Source organism: Bidens hawaiensis, unplaced genomic scaffold (genome assembly GCF_021521415.1).
Source record: "Bidens hawaiensis isolate Kalapana, Puna unplaced genomic scaffold, B.hawaiensis_p1.1 tig00024867_1, whole genome shotgun sequence".
Taxonomy (NCBI): domain Eukaryota; kingdom Viridiplantae; phylum Streptophyta; class Magnoliopsida; order Asterales; family Asteraceae; genus Bidens; species Bidens hawaiensis.
Genome location: NW_027493950.1, coordinates 80,812 through 93,805, shown reverse-complemented (window position 1 = coordinate 93,805; position 12,994 = coordinate 80,812). Strand labels below are relative to the sequence as shown.

Genomic DNA, 12,994 nt, shown 5'->3' with positions numbered 1-12,994 from the left:
TTGTGTTGAACTTCCGGATGGATGATAGGTGGGAATTTCAGAAGGATAGTATGTCGGGATCTCGGAAGTTTGATACATAGGAAGGCTTGACGGATGATTACTTGAATGTCTTGGGGGTTGGTATGTTTCATGTGGTGTGTTATCTAGGTGGTAGATTGGACTTGGGTTGGGGTTTTGTTTGTGTTCTTCATTGAAGAATGATTCAAAGTAATCTTTACTCATGACGCCTTGTGGAAAGTTGTAATACTTCTTTGCTCTTCTTACTTCCTTGTCATAATATTCAATTAATTCTTCGTAAGACATCTTTTGGGTGGTATAGATTGTAGAGAGGGAAAGAAAGGGTTACCAACAAATCTTATCCCTATTCACATTAACAAGTAAATATTTCCTACGCTTGAATCGAAGCTTGGGTATTGTTTTATGATACCCAATTCCCTAAGATCGATGGCTCTAATACCAACCTGTCACACCCCCATTCTAGGCCTAGAAGTGTGAACCATAGTTGGTACCATATTTGTAAATAAATCAGAGTAATGGGTTATAGCGGAAGTCATTATAAAAGCATAAGGATCGATAATATAAATTATTTACATTACAAAAGACGAAACAAAAGTCTCGTTTAGTATTTACTTGTTTATAGTTTACAAAACTACCATGTTTTAATATTTACACAAAATTATCCGAGCCATCAGATTCTAGAGCTTCTTCGTCCTTCAAGCTCTAATCTTGATTACCAGCAAAATGTTATTAAAATACGTCAGCAACGAATGCTGGTGAATATGCTGACGCTAAAATATTTTCTTTACTTAATTACCCCTCGAGACCACGTAAGTCTCGGCTGTAACATCGCGTAAATTTCGGGCCAAAAATGTCAAGTTTCCAAAATAAAAGGACCAATTCTGCCAATTTCCAAACTCCAGGGGCTAAAATGTAAATTCGGTTTTATTAACCCATCGCGCTACGCGACAGGGTCGAGAAAGACACCCATCGCGTACCACGATGGGGTGTCTGACGCAATGTGACACGTGTGCCACGTGGCACACGGTGGCAGTGTCTGCTGCCACGTGTCACCACGTGGCAACGCGTACGACACGTGTCGCCACGTGTCAACACGTGGCACAACGTTTGCCACGTGGTGACACGTGGAAGGTCTAGTGGTGACACAGCAGACCTATATCGCGGTACGCGATAGGTCTGCCAAGTGACCCATCGCGTACCGCGATGGGATCCAAATATCACTATAAATAGGCAGCCACGGGTTCATTCCAAACACACCTCAAATACACACATTTACTTTCTCTCTAACTTTCTCTCACTACCTCGAACTACGTGCCACTAATCTACCTCGATAAACGTGCCCCAAACCTCGTTTTCCGTGCTTGTTACCTCGATTTTCGTGCCACTCCCCAACATCTCGAACTAGAAGGAAGTGCTGCCCGACGACCCGGTGAATTCCTCGTAGTGCGTGCCAAAAGTGTCTCGAAAAGCGTGCCAAGTAAAGAGAAGGAATTTGAAAAGAAAAGAGTGTTGATTGAGCGGCATCGAAGTGCTGCCCTAGTGTCAAGGGTATTCTAAGCCAAACAAGGTAGGCATAATGCCCGACCAAAATAATAATAAAATATTGAAGGCTTAATACCCGAGTCGATATTATTCTCGATAAACAAAGAAATGTATAACAAAGAAAATAAAGAAAAGAAAGATGAAAATATATATGTGAATATATATAAGTATATAATTATTATTTGTTATATATATATATTATTTAAGTATTATGAATATGCTTAAATAATAAAAGAAATACGTTTCTTAAAGAAGAAGAAACGTCGGGTTTTTAAATATAAACTAAAGGTTTATAAAGAATACTTTATAACTAAAGTGTAACATCCTAAAATTTTAATGATGAATAAAGGAAGTTATGTTTAGTGATTTCGCGTAATTGATTAATGTCGGGGAAGGAGCGGGTCTTGGACTTGGATTAATTGAGATGGGTTAAATGAGAATGGGATTTCAGGGATATAAATACCCCCAAAATCCCAAAATATCTTCATTTTCCCCCACTCTCCTAAACACACACATACACACACACCAAGCACACCCAAAACCGCCACCGGCCGGGCCGAGAAAGAAGGAAGGATCGAGCGAGGTCCGGGTAAGAGAGAAAGATTAGTGGTGATACCAAGATAAACGAGATCCAAACAAGCTCAAAAGGTATGATTCTTGATCTTGGAAGTTTAAAGATCCGAGCTTTTAGTGTATAAACGACCGAAAATGATCGGGAAGTGTAGTGGGTGGTATTGAACCTTAACAAGGGTGTTAAAATCGCCCGAAATGTTGATCAGAAACCGAAACAGCGGACATCTGGGCAACTTCGCCTTCATCTGGGCAACTTCGCCTTCAAGCGATGAACTTCGCCTGCAAGCTAAGTTCGCCTGATGAACTTCGCCTGCAAGCTAAGTTCGCCTGATGACAAGTTCGCCTGAGGTTTAAGTTCGCCTGATGATAAGTTCGCCTAAAGCTAAGTTCGCCTGAGGTTTAACTTCGCCTAAAGCTAAGTTCGCCTGAGGTTTAACTTCGCCTAAAGCTAAGTTCGCCTGAGGTTTAACTTCGCCTAAAGCCAAGTTCGTTTAGAAAATAAATTTAAAATCTAATGAAAAATGTGTTAAGACAGTTAATGGAAATAAAATTTTTCCAAGCTGACCTGGCAGCTCGACCCCAGCCAGGGGCTCTGCCCCTTGGACCCTGCTAGGGGCTGCCGCCCCTAGACCCCGCTGCCAGGGGCGCTGCCCCCGGACCCCCGTTCGTTGTGGGTCACTTAAAGATAGATATACATTATGAGAAGTGATAGTTAATTGATACGTATACTTGTTATACAGTCAGCCGTGCACAACTGAAGAAAGGGATTACGATTAACGGTGAACGTAACCGTGTTCAGGTGAGTTTCTAGCCCCATTTATGTGTTACGTTTTCGGGGCTGTGTGCATACTCAATATGTTTGTTAATACACTTATCCTAAGAGATAAGTGTATGCCTTATGTGGATAATGTGAAATGTATGAATGATTGCTTGATGGTACGTGAACGATCTTCGGATATTGCACGTACTGTCAGGTTGTAACGCTAAGTTAAGTAAGTATGATATGTATGCTTATGTGTATGAATGTGATAAAGTTAATAAAAGAAGGAAAGGATGGTTGTATGGTTACGAAAAGGGTACCGAGCCCTAATAATACTCGAGGTACGATGTATGGTTGTATGGTAACGAAGAGGGAATCGAACCCTACTAATATTCGAGAACTAGGGAACCGAACCCTACTAATATTCGAGGAAAGAGGGAAACCGAGCCCTAATAATACTCGTGGAAAGAGGGAAACTGAGCCCTAATAATACTCGTGGAAGGAGGGTACCGAGCCCTAATAATACTCGATGAAGGAGGGTACCGAGCCCTAATAATACTCGAGGAAGGAGGGTACCGAGCCCTAATAATACTCGAGGAATGTAGGGCGTAATGCTCTTTATAACGTAAGATATGAAAGTAAGTTAATACAAAAGAAAGTATGAAAGTAAGAAAGTAAGGAAGTATGAAAGTATGAATGAAAGAATATAATGTTATGTGAATGGTATGACTATGTGATTATCTAGAACTCACTCAGCGTAGCTGACTTTTAGTATGCACGCAGGTGAGTAGGATGAGGCAGCTCGCTTGAGGAGACACATGGCACTGAACAAGAGTCTGGCATCTGAAGACTTATGATGTTTTAATTTTAATGTTTTAATGTGAAAGACAAAGGATGTTTTGAGACAAGTTATGAAATATTGTAATGTTTTATGAAAGTTTTATATTCCGCGTAAATGTTTTAATTAACTCTGATATTTAGAACTGTGTTTATGAGTAAATCCAACACGAAAGTAGGGTTACCGGTAACGGGGCCTTACATAAAGGTTTTAAAGTAAAAGAAATAATGAACTAAAGGTTCATCGAGACGATAAGACTAAAGGTCTTAAGCCGGATCGGGAATCCGACTAATGAATGTTATAGTCGTACTATAGGTGCGAGATAGCGAAGGAAAGACTAACGGACGGTGTTGGAAGCTGATCCCATTGAAAAGGTGAATACGCCCAACTTTTACAAACTTGTTTTCAAACAAACAAACGTGTTATGTGTAAAAATTTACATGAGGCTACGTGTCTCTAAAAACATTATAAATAAGAGTATAAGCCAGCCCTCAGGCTATGGTATACGTTTGTCCGGATCCTTACATATGTTGAATGCGGTGGGCACATTACACCACGCTTGGTCACGACCTCCAGCCACGATGGGCCGGACCTAAGTTACGTCCGAGTGGGGAATGGCCATGTGTATATTTATGGTACCTAAGTTATGTTATAAACGCTGCGGTGTTTCGCTGAGGTGACCTAGTGCAGAGACTCGAGTTTATGATGATTGTTTTAACTTGATTTTTCCTAAGCCAAGATGGGCCGAGACTTACGTGGTCTTGAGGGGTAATTAAGTAAAGAAAATATTTTAGCGTCAGCATATTCACCAGCATTCGTTGCTGACGTATTTTAATAACATTTTGCAGGTAACCAAGGTTAGAACTTGCAAGAAGAAGAAGCTCAAGAATCCGATGGCTCTGATAATTTTGTGTAAATATAAAATATGGTGGTTTTGTAAAACACATAAACAGGTAAACTTAAAACGAGACTTTCATCTCGTCTTTTGTATTGTGAATATTTATAATATTGATCCTTATGTTTTTATAAAGACTTCCGCTATAACCCGCTACTCTGATTTATTTACAAACATGGTACCAACTATGGATCATACCCCTAGGCCTAGAATGGGGGTGTGACATCGGCCCATCTTGGCTTAGGAATAATCAAGTTAAAACAATCATCATAAACTCGAGTCTTTGCACTAGGTCACCTCAGCGAAACACCGCAGCGTTTATGACATAACTTAGGTACCATAAATATACACATGGACATTCCCCACTCGGACGTAACTTAGGTCCGGCCCATCGTGGCTGGAGGTCGTGACCAAGCGTGGTGCGATGTGCCCACCGCGTTCCACATATGTAAGGATCCAGACAAACGTATACCATAGCCTGAGGGCTGGCTTATACTCTTATTTATAATGTTTTTAGAGACACGTAGCCTCATGTAAAGTTTTACACATAATACGTTTGTTTGTTTGAAAACAAGTTTGTAAAAGTGGGGCGTATTCACCTTTTCAATAGGATCGGCTTCCAACACCGTCCGTAGATCTCTTCTTGCTATCTCGCACCTATAGTACGAGTATAACATTTATTAGTCGGATACGCGATCCGGCTTTAAGACCTCTAGTCTTAATTATCTCGATGAACCTTTAGTTCATTATCCCATTTTACTTTAAAGCCTTTAGTTGAAAAGTAATGTTAATAAACTTTTAGTTTATAAAAACCCGACGTTTCTTCTTCATTAAGAAACGTATTCTTTTCTTCATTATTTAAGTACACTCGTTATACTTAAATAATGTATTTCTAACAAAGAATATTTATATCTATATATTTATACTCATATATATATATATATCTTATTTCTCTTTCTTTATTTTCTTTGTTATTCATTTCTTTGTTTATCGAGAATAATATCGACTCGGGTATTAAGCCGTTATAATATTTTATTATTATTTTGGTCGGGCATTATGCCTACCTTTGTCGGCTTAGAAATACCCCAGACACTTGGGCAGCACTCCGACGCTACTCGCTTTTCAACTTTCACTTGATCAACACTTCCTTCCACACTTAGCACGTTGCTGAGGCACCAATACTTCTTGGCACGTACTTCGAGTTAGCTATCGGGACGTCGGGCAACACCTCCTCTTTACTCGGAACGTCGTCGGAAAGTGACACGTTTATCGAGGTGTAGGGCACGGAAACCTAGGTAACGGGGCACGTTTAACGAGGTGGATCGATGGCACGCACTACGAGGTCTAGAGAGAGAGAGTAGTGAGAGAGTAAGTGTGTGAAATTTTGTGAGTTGGGAATGAATCCTGTGGCTGCTATTTATAGAGCCAATTTTGGACCCCATCACGGTACGCGATGGGTCTCCTGGCTCACCTATCGCGTACCGCGATATAGGGTTGGTGAGTCACAGGGTAGACCTGCCACGTGTCGACACGTGGCGGACGTGCTGCCACGTGGTGACACGTGGCGGCAGACGCTGCCATCGTGTGCCACGTGGCACACGTGTCACGTGTGTCAGACATCCCAATCGCGGTACGCGATTGGTGTCTCCTCTGACCCATCGCGTACCGCGATAGGTCAGGAAAACCAGAAATTACATTTTGGGCCCTGGGGTTTAGATTTTGGCAGGATTGGTCCATTGACTTTGAAAATTGACATTTTTGGCCTGAAATTTACGTGATGTTACAGTAGGTTTGCCATCTTAGCTTGATTTCCTGCTCCTTAACCGGTACATGTCCCTCTGTGCCCTTTATAAACTTAACAATCCCTAGGTCTTGCCTTCTGCGCTCCCTGACTTTTGCAATCTTAAACATAGCATTGTTTCAAATGGAACAATAACAAAATTTTAAAAACATAATAAACTTGAACTTCAAAACTTAAGATCAAAGTAACATAACAACCAAATACAAGTGATCAAGAAGACGAGAACCAAGGGAGAAGGGGGCTGGGTTTGTCCCACATCGGTTGGTTAAAGTAGTTAGAGAATAAGGATGTATGTATATAAGCAGACTAAATGCCTTCGGTTTAGGCACACAGCTATGTAATGAGCACAAAGCGAACTATTCTTTCGCCTTTTACTAAAGAATACCGTGTGCTCGTTGCTATCAAATAGCATACGCTTATTTTTGGAGAGCTCCTTTCTTTTCGAAAGGACCCCAACCGTTACTAGTTATAAAAGTTTATTTACCCTCAAAGATAAAGATACTGTTTTAGTTCTATCACTGCTCAAAAATTTGTTTTTACAAACCAAGAAGCAACCAACCCTTTAGCAATAAAAAAAGCGTAAAGAGTGTGTAGTGTCGTCGATTTGCATATGATTTGAGTCATAGTTTCACAGATAGACAGATAATTTTATTCCTCATTCTAAATTATTGGCATACTTCAGTATAGTAGATTCTTGTTCATGTAAATCATTTTCGAGTTATCTAGTCATCAAAGCAAATCTATATACGATAAATAGATATGTTGTTAGTTTAGGTTCGGGAAAACATCGTATTATGTTGATGATACTAAATCTTTGAAGAATAAGTGGATTATATTCGATAAGTGACCACTAGACTAATAACAAAAACATCTAATATGACATCCCTACAGACTTTATTTTAACTCTTAAATTAAAGAAACAGAAAATATCATATGAACATGTCTGTTTAAGAACATGCAACTGAATCACAAAACAAAACAAAACTTGCCTCGACGATCACCAACACAATTTTCATCATTAAACTATGGTTCAAGATGACAAAATTTATATAACAAAATTCAAACAAAAAAATAAATTGAACTTCAAAACTTAAGTTCATCAAAGTAAGATAGCAACCAAATACAAGTGATCGAGAATCGAGGAAGAGGGGGGCTGGGTTTGTCCCACATCGGCTGGTTAAAGGAGTTACGAGAGTGATAATGTGTGTATATAAGCAAACCATCTGCAAATGATTTAAGCGCGCAGCTATGCAATAAGCCAATAAGTACAAATCGAACTATTCTTTCGCCTTTTACTAAAGAATACCGTGTGCTTGTTGCTTTAAGATAGCATACACCTTTTTTTGGAGAGTTCTTTTCTTTTTGGAAGGACTCCTACCAATTACAGTTCTAATATTTAAATCTATTGGTTAATGATATAATAAATTTATTGTTTATGTGTGTTTTACAAAGATAAATTATATTTCTTTTCTCACACTGCTTATAAAAAATTTAAAATTACCTTTATACAAACCAAGAACCAGTCATTGGTTTAGTAAATTTTAAATCCATTGTCAAATTACTTTTGTTTTGTCAATTTATAAACACTACACAATATTGAGGATATATTGACTTCAAAACAAAGTAGTCTTTATCTTGTGTCCAAGTAGCCACTTGTAATATGAGATAATGAGATAAAAATAGTAGGTATATTGGAAAAGAGTGAAGTGAGTTGATGTCACTTGAACACATTAAATGAATTAAAAAAAAATCATGTAGTTCAACATTTAAAACATGATTAATAATTATTAAAAATTAAAATTTAGAAGGGTATAGTTTAGGAGTGTGAATTAAATAGATTGCCTTAAAAAACTCTTTTAGTAAAATTTAACTTATAGACCATATAATATATACAAGAACTAGCAAATACGACATAAAATATACCACACACCCTAGACCATATGATGACCAGAACAAAAGTGAAACATAAACAACGTAACATTCCATCCTTGATGCATTCGCCTTAATTATCTTGTATTTGTAGCTTAAAATAACGTATATGAAAATCGACATAAGCACCATGCTTATTAAAATTGTATGATAATCTTAATTTGGATTCAATTAGAACATGTAAGTATTATTTAGGTCATACATATGTGGCCGACCAAAAATTTGATATTCATGTCTTTATATCATTATGAGACCTAATGGCCATCAAATTTCATGCTCAAGTCAAATCCTGACCACACTTTATTGATCTTGATCTTTCAATTTACAACACTGAAATGATTAGTCACCAACATCTTAAACAAGTGGCTCAACTTGTTCGCATGCGTGGTCTCAATCTTGCATCTTCTCTTTCAAATCCGTCGAAGTATGATGAAATGTTTTTGATCCGTGTATTGGTTTTAACTAATTCAGGAAGCGTTTGGTTTGCATAATGTTTTGAAAGGAATTGAGATCTTTAGAAAGTATTGGAGTTTGAGAGAATTCGAATTAATTTTTAATGAAATTTGGTATGGTGTTTAGTTTGTAAATTTAATGTGTAAAATAAATGACAAATTTACCCTTACGTGATTGATCCCTCTCCTCCTCTCATCGCCGTCCTCATCACAACATGAGTATAATCTAAGACCCCTTGATTCGTGATCTGGTCTACCACAATAAGACTGTTCTTTGCTTTCTTCGATTGTGAATTTGGTCGTGAATTTAATTGGCCGTAGCAAACCAAGCATGTTGGATGTAAATTCAGACTAAAGAATCACAAGTCAGTGAACTTGAGGAGACCAATAATAACAGGTCGGTCATAGTTGGTTATGTTTCCTAATTACAATATTTTTCCTAATTGTTTTGTAATTATAATTGGTAATGTCTTTGCTAGTGAGTTAGGTTAGTATATATAAATCGAGCAATGGTTTGACATTATAGAACATGTGAGATGTAACCGAGTTAAGGTTCATCAAGAGTTAAACCGAGTTACGGTTTTTGTAAGAGTTTTAACTAATCAGTTTTTTGAGTTTTATTTTCTGATTAATATAACGAGAGTTACTAGTTTACTTCATGTTTGTTTATCGATCATACGATCGAGACTTGAAAGCAAACTTCCACGTCTTCATCAAGTTTGAATCGTTTCATCTTCTCATTTCATCATCTTCATCGATTAGGTTCAAGTTATTTAGTGTGGTCTTCATCGCACCGGTCACTGGTGGGATGTGTGAGATTGTCTCTAGCTTGTAGTATTCAAAATTTTTCATTGAAATGTTTTAGAATTTATTCACATATGTGCTTATTGAAAGCTATTTGTAATTTGTTTAAATTAAGAAAATAGATTTTAATTAACAATTTCTTGAGACCTAAATGATTTTAATTAACAATTTCTGAATTCCATGAAGATATCCCATTTTTAACAATATCAAATGATGCATCTAATTTTAACAAATTAACCAAACTTGTACCCTTCTCTTGGACATATTCGAAGACTTTGTTGAGTCATGAACTTGTATGGATATATATGTTACCACTAAGTTTTAGTCTACGTTCAAAAGTATAGACTAATTAAAAGTTACACCAAAACATACACAATTTTAAGTGCGGAGAAATTTACAAGATACCATAGTTTTAACTTTTAAATCTTCATGTAGTAAGTGCTACTTTAGCAATCCCCATTAAGTACTATTGTTAAACTCTACCTGAACTACTATTATTGTTACTAAATTATATGTTTAATATTCTTATACGTTTTATAAATGTGACATGGTTTTTCAGTTTCACACTGAAGAAACACTAACCGGACCCCGGGCAGATTACTGGTAACCTGGGGGTTAGATAGATGTTTCCCACGAGGGGTTAGACCCTTGGAAGATGGTTCTTCTGATAACCTGCAAAACAGACACCGTGAGCTCGTCACTGAGAAGGGGGGGGGGGGGTTCCTCCTTGTGACCACCCTCCGGCGTGAGAATCAGACTAGATTGCTCTTTAAATATAAAAGTATATTAAGAGATTGCTAGAGCAGATATCAGGTATAATATGATGATAATGTGGTAAGATATGATAAGATGAGATGGTCATACCATTTGTGGTATTTATAGCCGAAGGTAGGTTTCCAAAGAGGTATGGCCGGCTGCAACAGTGTTCCTGTTCCACCAACAGTAGCCTATGCACGTGCCCTGCTGGTAGTTGGTGGGTAGGTAGCGGCTGATAGCGACCAGGCCTGCTGTATACTATTCCTGTTCCACCAACTGACGGCTACGCACGTGGTATGGCAGTAGTTGGTGAGTAGGCAGCGGCTAATAGTGACATACAGTGCAGGAGCATGCTGCTCGCCATACTGTTGTCAATAAGCTGTCGTATCTTTAGTCAGATCTTTTTCCCATACCTCGTCAGGTACAGTACAGAAGATCTTCCTGTATCGTACGGACTGGCTTATTTGGGCGGGAGTATTCCCCCTCCCGCCCTTGTGCGGGATTGTTCCCGGCTTCGCTCATTCCTTCAGGTGACACTGAGTGAGAGCTAAGTGCCTTGTGCGTGTAGCCTTGCTGCGCGGGTGGCCTTCCCTGATGGCTTGTATCCGAGGCTGCGGGAACAGGCGGAGTCCTTCACCATCGGGAGGCATTTCCTGCGGGACCAGCTTGCGTACTGCGCGTAAGGACGTCACGTCTCTGAGCATGGTTGGTCCTGCGGATCCAGTTGGTTTTTGCGCAGACGTCCCTCTTTTAGGTGAGTCTTGCGGGTCCAACTGGGCTTTGCTGGGACCTACCTCTTCAAGTCCCTCCAGTCCAATGTTCTTCTCATGAGTGTTTAATAAAGTGATGTGAACTTTTGGACTTAAGCAGAGGGTTTTGAAAAGGGGTTTTTCTAAGGTTTTCCATGGGGATTCTACCCGCGGAAGTCCTTGTCACTTGCAGAAATGCCCGAGTTTCCTGCTTGGTCTTTGGGTATGATGCGGGTAGGCTGTAATCTCCTCGCACGTCAGGAGCGTTGAGTCCCACTTGTGTGGATTCTCCTTGAGGTTTTGGTGGTTTTGAACATAGTGATCAATTATGTTAAGACCACCAATTCCATCCTGGAGCTTCGAACAACGTAGTTCTCGACGTTCCCGCTATGCGGGGATGTTATTTCCGTTTCCGCAAGCATTGCCCAGAAGATCCTTCTTGGTTTCAATTCCCAGCGGAGCGCTAGGTATGTGAAGGGTTTTGCCTTAACACTGTACCTGCGCTCGTCTTACGGTTATTTTACTTCCAAGGTATTCCTGGCGTCAATTCCCTGCGGGTGCTAGGTTTGTGAAGGGTTTTGCCTTTACACTGTATCCGCACCCGTCTTATAGTTACTTGGTTGCCGAGGTACTTGGCTTCAATTCCCTGCGGGTGCTAGGTATGTGAAGGGTTTTGCCTTTACACTCTACCCGCATCCGTCTTACGGTTACTTGTTCGCCAAGGTTTTCTTGGCTTTAATTCCCTGCGGGTGCTAGGTATGTGAAGGGTTTTGCCTTTACACTCTACCCGCATCCGTCTTACGGTTACTTGTTCGCCAAGGTAAGGGGGGTATTTTCCCGCCTACTTTATGATCTTTTTAAATTTTGAATTTTGAAATTCGAAAGGTTGGTGAGGATAAGAACAGTCCAAACATCTGAAACGTCGTGCGACGGTTTCTTCTGACTGTGTCAGGACGTGCAGGAAGTTATGGTGACGTGACAGTACATGGTCATTCCAGACGCTTTTTCAGGCGCGTGGGCGCGATTTTTCGGGCGCGTGGCCGCGAAATTTCTGGCACGCGTACTTTTTACAGCTGTTGCCAGCTAGCTTTTTGCCACGCGTCATAGTTTCATTGCACCTTCGATTTCTCTCTCCTTCGCATTAAATTCACCGCATTAATTGCGATCACTATATAAAGGGGAAGAGGGTCATTTGTAATTCACATCTTCACTTCTCTTTCATCTCTAAGGCGATTTCTGGTGAATACTCTTATTCAGTTGAGCATTCCTCCGAAATCGTTTCTTCTTCCTTTGCAATATGTCTTCACATGATACTGAAGCTGTAGTCGATGATAAGAGTACTGCTGGCGAGTGCCAGTGTGCTCTGCCCGGCGATCAGTACCGGTATGTTGTTAGGAAGTTCATGCTCGATCCTCTCGAGCCTGAGTTTCCTGAACCCCATCAGACCGTGTACGATGCCCCCAGTGGCAAGATCGGGGTATATGCTTCATTCTTTGTCTATGGGAATCTTAGGTTCCCATTGACAAAGTTTGTTTACCGTGTCCTGGAGAGGCACGGTGTGCATTTGACCGAGTTGCACCCCATGGCGATCGCCAAGATTCGCCACTTTGAGTGGGTGTGCCGGATTTTGGGCATTGAGCCCTATGTTGACCGCCTGATGACCTTCTATACTTGGAGGTGCATCCAGGGGTGGTACACCCTGACAACCCGGATTAAGGGTTTGAAGATTTGCGCCACCGAGCGCAGTCTCCGATCGTGGAAGCGGGAATTCTTCTACATTTCTGCCCACGCCGTCCCTATTGCCATGAAGTTTAAAAATGGCCAAGCCATTCCGAGCCACCACGCCACCAACTACCAGGAGGCGGAATGGTTTGCGA

General features: G+C 40.1%; 2 non-coding genes across 2 annotated transcripts; both read left to right on the top strand.

Moving 5' to 3' along the window:
- The first annotated feature begins 6,758 nt into the window (after nt 1-6,758).
- On the top strand, nt 6,759-6,878 carry LOC143570301 (U5 spliceosomal RNA). Its single transcript, XR_013141904.1, has one exon. It is a non-coding gene; the product is annotated as a U5 spliceosomal RNA (small nuclear RNA).
- Nucleotides 6,879-7,678: 800 nt separating this feature from the next.
- LOC143570305 (U5 spliceosomal RNA) lies at nt 7,679-7,799 on the top strand. Its single transcript, XR_013141907.1, has one exon. It is a non-coding gene; the product is annotated as a U5 spliceosomal RNA (small nuclear RNA).
- Nucleotides 7,800-12,994: the final 5,195 nt, after the last annotated feature.